Below are 8,086 nucleotides of genomic sequence, written 5' to 3' on the forward strand. Positions count from 1 at the left end.
GATTTCCGTCTTAGAGGATAAAGCCAGGTGTATTTTGTGAAATGATCGACAAAGACAACATAATACTTGTAACCATCAATTGAAGAGAGAGGAGAAGTCCATACATCAGAGAATAAAATTTCAAGAGGCGATGAGGAAGAGATGGTTGAAACAGAGAATGGTAATTTATAACTTTTATTGCACTGACAAGAATGGCAATGAGAAGTTTTATCAATGGAACAATCTAATTTAAAGGAAGACATAATGTGCTTAAAAATAACTGCAGATGGATGACCTAGTCTATGATGCCATGCGGACGAGGTGGTTTTGACACTAGAAAAGGCAAGAATCGGAGAAGTTGAAGAAGAGGTGACTGCCGGCCACTCATATACACCATCCTTAGTTGGACCCTGCAAAAGAATTACCCCCGTGCGTAGATCCTTCACAGAAAATGAAGATTGTAAGAATTCAATGGATGTGTTATTAGTACGACAAAATTGGGATATTGAAATAAGATTCTTTTTCATGGCAGGTACACATAACACATTAGATAAAGTGAAGGATTGAGACGGAGTTGTAAGAGAGGTTGAACCAGTGTGGGATATAGAGTCCTGTGACGTTACCAATAATAAAATATCATCTGTGCCATCATATGGTGTGTGATAGGAGAGATTCTAGAGATCATCTGTGACATGATGAGAGGCACCACTGTCGAGAAGCCAAGTAGGACTAGCGGTGTTATCTGCGGTGGCTACATTGGCCCAAGGTTGAGATGGACGCGGCTGCCATGGAGTGTTGGGACGTGGTTGTCATAGGTTTGAGGGACGAGGTTGCCATTGATTCCCTGAGGGCGATGGTGCTTGTATATTTGGTTGAACTTGGCGAAAGCTAGGGCAATTAGCAAGTACATGCCCCTTGGTGTTACACCATTGGCAGCGGCCAAAAAACGGACGAGGTGAGACACGCCCATCCGGAGTAGGTTTTTGTTCAACTTGACCAGTCTTTAGAGAATGATGAGAAACGGTTGTTGGGGGGCCCAGATTTCTTGGTAAATGTTGGATTAGCCGTGGCAGGAAAATGTGATGGCCCGGTCTTTTGTCACAGGGTGAGCTCTTTGTTGATGAGTTTTTCATGGAGTTCATCAAACGATAAAGTGGTCTCACGACCATTAACAGCATCAATAACAGATTGATATTCATCATCAAGACCGTCGAGAATTTTTTCAATGAGATCTTCTTGGTCTAAAGGTTTGCCGAGAGCTGCAAGTTCATCGGCACGAGTTTTGATAGACTGCATGTAATCGGATATAGTTTATGCACCCTTGGTGATTTGTTTGAGTTGATCTTTAATTTGTTTAATGTGGCCTCGAGAGGGTCGAGCATATGTATTGGCCAGAACCTGCCAAAACTCGTAATATGTTTTAGATTGAGTGATGAGAGGAATAATAGAGGGCGACAGAGTTCCGACGAGTGCGCCAAAAATCAGTTTATCCTGGCGAACCCAGGTGGTGTGCTCAGGATTGGATTCTTCCTTATTGTCTTTGATGATCTTTTCAGGTGGGGTCGGATGAGAGCAATCAATGAATTTTTACAGATCATAACCGATAAGGATCGCTTCAATCTATAGTTTCCAAGAGAGGTAATTAGTGGTCGTAAGTTTGATGGAGTTGTGGATGGTGATCCTGATGAGAGGTTTGGTGGGTTCTTGAGAATTGGGAATGATAATTTGATTGTGGCAGTGGCCATTAGAGAAGAGACGTTGAGAAATTAAAGAAGGATTTTGTGGAGATGGTTTTTTTTTTTTTTTTTTTTTTTTTTTTTTGATCAGAGCTCTGATACCATGATGAGAAGGGAGAAAATGGGAGAATTGTTTTCGTTGGTTTTTTTTTTTTTTTTTTTTTTGATCAGAGCTCTGATACCATGATGAGAAGGGAGAAAATGGGAGAATTGTTTTCGTACTGATGATGAAAATGGCTACATGCATATATATACATCAATAATGCAATAATGCGATAATCATCTAAACTAGGAAAATATATAAAAAGATAATCATCTAAACTAGGAAAATATATAAAAAGATATCAACACAAATATTTGACCAAATCCTTAAATTGATTGTGCCTAATAAACCAGCTTTTGTTTCCTTCTTTGGATGGATTTGATATCTCAATCAATCAGCACAATATTTGATCAAATCCTTAATTAATGTTGCTAGCTATTGTTGCCTGCTTTGGATGGATTTGATATCTCTATCATTTACTTATTTATCTACATACGGTACTCAACTCATATGAATATGATCTCTCATTTAAATAAATAAAAAATATTGTATCACCTCAATTAAACACAAAATTTATACTTGGTACCTGCTTGGTACCAAACATACCAATATTTTTCATATATAATAATATATATATAATAATATATATTATATATATATATATATATATAATTGCTATGTTTCATAACTTAGAAATATTTAAGTTCTACAAGAGTATGTATGTGCCTTTCAGGCAAAGATGTTGAATCCCTTTCAATGCGTATTTGATGTCATAAATTGTCCTCACTAATACAGATTGTCCCCCAGACTCTCTCATGTAGAATATCTAATTTCTTAGAATTCCAATGCATTTTAATTGTTAAAATTAGTCACCACAAGCATATACTACAATAAAGCATAAACTATTTATCTTCATAGATAAATACTGTGCTTGGCAATTTCAAAATAGCAGTGAGTTTGAACAAATTCTTATTTAACTTATTTAAGTTCTAAAATTTAAACTAGAAAAACTAATTCAACCTCAACCCAATATGATTAAATTTATAAAATTTGACTGCCTACTCTGATTGTTGTAATTCTAATATCATCGACAATTAGATTACGCTAGCTTCAAGTGATCACAAATTACGAAGTTGGTGCTTATTTACTTAAAAATAACAATTAAACAAAGCTACCATTGTACCAAAATCTCAACTCCCAGGATTAGGAGTTGCAAAATTCAAACAAAAATATGGAATTTCCGAGCATCTGAATGCGGAAGCGGCAGAGGAACAACCACAACCGCCAGAATCTCAGCTCGATATCGATCTTGGCAACGTACAGCGCTGAACACGTTATTGAAACAAAACGTGACAGAGACTCTAATTTATTGCCTTCACTAATATTATAAAATGAAAATTAGGGGGAAAATATTAAAGAAAAAAAGGCTCAGATTAGTTAAAATGATATCAACATTGGGATCTTGCAGACTCCCTTGAGAGTTTGATGGTATCTTAATGAAATCATCACAGCCTGACATACAAAAATTCAAAAAGTGGAGGAAAATCAAGAAAATGGTAATTGAGATCGGAGACCCTCAGAAGATAAAAGGCTAAAGAATGATCATCAGAGAAGATATCTCAGATGGTACGGACAATAAAATCTCTTCATTGGAAATTTCTCGATCTCAGATATTAGGATTTCATTGAATATTAAAAATAAAATCTAGGGTTTCGCTGAAGAAAAATTGGGGAGGGGATATTGAAGGGGCATGACGGTGAAAGGATGTCGAGGGCTTTTATAGAGATCAGTGAGGGATGAAAACCCTAGATGGCTTTAAATTACAGGTTTGTCCATAAGAAATCTGTTTATTTACCAGTAGTGCCACTAACAGTTGAGGACGAACCTGCGAATTTAGAAAATCCTCCTTTTGAAGTTTTTTTAATTTAGGGGCTGTTTGGTTCGTTTCCTTGATATAGAGAAATGCAATTCCATGTAAAGAAACATAAGTTTTGAGTTTTTCAAACTTTTTCAAGAAATAGACTGTTTTGCTTTGGTTCGCACATAAAAAATAGTGGGAAACCAATGTATTTACTTTTCTTGTGTTTGGTTCGCATAGAAAAAAAATAAAAACTTTTGTAAACAAAGGAGAGAAGGAAAAAAATCTGACGTGGCAGAGTTTTCATCAATTTCACTTGGTTGGGGAAGGAAATCGGAAAGGGAAAAAAATATTAGTTGGCGGCGATTTCAGCAGAGTTTTTCCTCTTCCATTCGAGCGAACCGCACAAAGAAATGGACGGAAACAAAAAATCTGACGTGGAGGGCTAAAAATCTGACGTGGAGGGGTTTTCTGAGTTTTTCACCCCTTATAATAGCGAACCAAACAGCCCCTTAGAAGATTTAGCAATGCCTTAGTTTTATTGAGATAAACTGAATATAAATCCTATAAAAACAATTATCGTCTATTTAGAAAGCCTAAATCTCTATTCTGGTCTAGGTTATTAAAAAAAGTCATGAATTCTGAATCTCCATCTTTTGTCTCTTTTCTTAAAAATATATTTCTAACCCAAAAAACTTTTTGCATTTTAACTAAATATAAGGATTATTTAAAAACAATTTGGTGCTAAATATTAGAAAATCCCATTTTAACTTTGGGCGATTATCAGATAATCTCCATTAACTTTGAAAATATCACACCGTTAAGCTTCGGAGTTATCAGACAACCCCATTTAGCTATGAGATTCTATTAGATAAAATCTGAAAGTTAAAAGAAGGTTTTTTGATAACCCTTATACTTGAGGGAAGTTTTTCTGATATTTTCAAAGTTAAGAAAGCATGTGAAACCTCATGTCATGGCATGTGAGCACTTATTTGGATTGTATTAAATGACGCGACACAGAATTTATTTTAAAGGACAAATTTTCAAAACAGACTCTTTTAGGTTTTTATTTGCAAAAAACGACCTCTTTTGAAAAAATTTACAAAAACCGACCTGTTTTCAGCCCAGCGCTGAAAACAGGTCGGTTTTTGTTAAAAAATTTTCGAAACTTCACGGGAGTTGAACTCCCGTGAAGCTTAGCAGCTTTTAATTAATCTGCTAAACTTCACGGGAGTTGAACTCCCGTGAAGCTTCACAGTACAATTTTGGTCATCTTCGTTCCCTGTTTACCGAACCCAAAATCAATGAAGATCCACCGCTTCCGTCAGCTGCTCCCTCCTCCCGCTCCGCCTCCAAACACCCCGTGTCGCCCCTCGTGGGTGGAAACCACACCGCCGCCCGGTTCTGCACTCGCTAAGCTCAACTCCCCAGCTATCGTTGTTAGACTCTTTTAACTCTCTCTCTCTCTCTCTCCTCTCTCTAAATTCTTCACAAAGCTGAGATTTATGAAACGAACTATAAAGCTCCCAAATTCCACAAACAGCAAGAGATCATCAAAGAGAAAACGAGCTTCCTTTCTCAACCTCCTCCTCCTCCTCCATTGATTCTGCGGCATTCAAGGTCAACAGCCTCCGCCTCGACGCCGAGGCTCGAGATTCCATGGTGGCCACCGCTTCGGAGGAGGAGGTCGCCGGCGATCCCAAGGCTTGGAAGTGGAGGATTCGGAAGTGGATCTGTGATTCTGATGGAGAGGGATCCGACTTGGTTCATTACATCGGTCATTTTCTTCTTCTAATGTGTTATTATTTTTGGCGAGCTTTGATTTTGAGCCCGATAGCTATAATGGCTGAAGCAGAGAGATGCACGGGAAAGTTTAAACCTAAGTTTAGCAACTTAACAAAATAGTTGTTAAACTTCACGGGACTTCAAGTCCCGTGAAGTTTCGGAACTTTTTTTATAAAAACCGACCTGTTTTCAGCGCTGGGCTGAAAACAGGTCGGTTTTTGTAAATTTTTTCAAAAGAGGTCGTTTTTTGCAAATAAAAACCTAAAAGAGTCTGTTTTGAAAATTTGTCCTTTAAAATAAATTCTGTGTCGCGTCATTTAATACAATCCAAATAAGTGCTCACATGCCATGACATGAGGTTTCACATGCTTTCTTAACTTTGAAAATATCAGAAAAACTTCCCTCAAGTATAAGGGTTATCAAAAAACCTTCTTTTAACTTTCAGATTTTATCTAATAGAATCTCATAGCTAAATGGGGTTGTCTGATAACTCCGAAGCTTAACGGTGTGATATTTTCAAAGTTAATGGAGATTATCTGATAATCGCCCAAAGTTAAAATGGGATTTTCTAATATTTAGCACCAAATTGTTTTTAAATAATCCTTATATTTAGTTAAAATGCAAAAAGTTTTTTGGGTTAGAAATATATTTTTAAGAAAAGAGACAAAAGATGGAGATTCAGAATTCATGACTTTTTTTAATAACCTAGACCAGAATAGAGATTTAGGCTTTCTAAATAGACGATAATTGTTTTTATAGGATTTATATTCAGTTTATCTCAATAAAACTAAGGCATTGCTAAATCTTCTAAGGGGCTGTTTGGTTCGCTATTATAAGGGGTGAAAAACTCAGAAAACCCCTCCACGTCAGATTTTTAGCCCTCCACGTCAGATTTTTTGTTTCCGTCCATTTCTTTGTGCGGTTCGCTCGAATGGAAGAGGAAAAACTCTGCTGAAATCGCCGCCAACTAATATTTTTTTCCCTTTCCGATTTCCTTCCCCAACCAAGTGAAATTGATGAAAACTCTGCCACGTCAGATTTTTTTCCTTCTCTCCTTTGTTTACAAAAGTTTTTATTTTTTTTCTATGCGAACCAAACACAAGAAAAGTAAATACATTGGTTTCCCACTATTTTTTATGTGCGAACCAAAGCAAAACAGTCTATTTCTTGAAAAAGTTTGAAAAACTCAAAACTTATGTTTCTTTACATGGAATTGCATTTCTCTATATCAAGGAAACGAACCAAACAGCCCCTAAATTAAAAAAACTTCAAAAGGAGGATTTTCTAAATTCGCAGGTTCGTCCTCAACTGTTAGTGGCACTACTGGTAAATAAACAGATTTCTTATGGACAAACCTGTAATTTAAAGCCATCTAGGGTTTTCATCCCTCACTGATCTCTATAAAAGCCCTCGACATCCTTTCACCGTCATGCCCCTTCAATATCCCCTCCCCAATTTTTCTTCAGCGAAACCCTAGATTTTATTTTTAATATTCAATGAAATCCTAATATCTGAGATCGAGAAATTTCCAATGAAGAGATTTTATTGTCCGTACCATCTGAGATATCTTCTCTGATGATCATTCTTTAGCCTTTTATCTTCTGAGGGTCTCCGATCTCAATTACCATTTTCTTGATTTTCCTCCACTTTTTGAATTTTTGTATGTCAGGCTGTGATGATTTCATTAAGATACCATCAAACTCTCAAGGGAGTCTGCAAGATCCCAATGTTGATATCATTTTAACTAATCTGAGCCTTTTTTTCTTTAATATTTTCCCCCTAATTTTCATTTTATAATATTAGTGAAGGCAATAAATTAGAGTCTCTGTCACGTTTTGTTTCAATAACGTGTTCAGCGCTGTACGTTGCCAAGATCGATATCGAGCTGAGATTCTGGCGGTTGTGGTTGTTCCTCTGCCGCTTCCGCATTCAGATGCTCGGAAATTCCATATTTTTGTTTGAATTTTGCAACTCCTAATCCTGGGAGTTGAGATTTTGGTACAATGGTAGCTTTGTTTAATTGTTATTTTTAAGTAAATAAGCACCAACTTCGTAATTTGTGATCACTTGAAGCTAGCGTAATCTAATTGTCGATGATATTAGAATTACAACAATCAGAGTAGGCAGTCAAATTTTATAAATTTAATCATATTGGGTTGAGGTTGAATTAGTTTTTCTAGTTTAAATTTTAGAACTTAAATAAGTTAAATAAGAATTTGTTCAAACTCACTGCTATTTTGAAATTGCCAAGCACAGTATTTATCTATGAAGATAAATAGTTTATGCTTTATTGTAGTATATGCTTGTGGTGACTAATTTTAACAATTAAAATGCATTGGAATTCTAAGAAATTAGATATTCTACATGAGAGAGTCTGGGGGACAATCTGTATTAGTGAGGACAATTTATGACATCAAATACGCATTGAAAGGGATTCAACATCTTTGCCTGAAAGGCACATACATACTCTTGTAGAACTTAAATATTTCTAAGTTATGAAACATAGCAATTAAATTCTAAGAAATTAGATATTCTACATGAGAGAGTCTGGGGGACAATCTGTATTAGTGAGGACAATTTATGACATCAAATACGCATTGAAAGGGATTCAACATCTTTGCCTGAAAGGCACATACATACTCTTGTAGAACTTAAATATTTCTAAGTTATGAAACATAGCAATTA

At 36.0% G+C, this 8,086-nt stretch overlaps 1 pseudogene; it reads right to left on the bottom strand.

Annotated features, from left to right (window-relative positions):
* On the bottom strand, positions 184 to 5,386 carry LOC109821707 (annotated as a pseudogene).

The sequence above is a fragment of the Asparagus officinalis genome, chromosome 8 (assembly GCF_001876935.1).
Source record: "Asparagus officinalis chromosome 8, Aspof.V1, whole genome shotgun sequence".
Classification (NCBI taxonomy): domain Eukaryota; kingdom Viridiplantae; phylum Streptophyta; class Magnoliopsida; order Asparagales; family Asparagaceae; genus Asparagus; species Asparagus officinalis.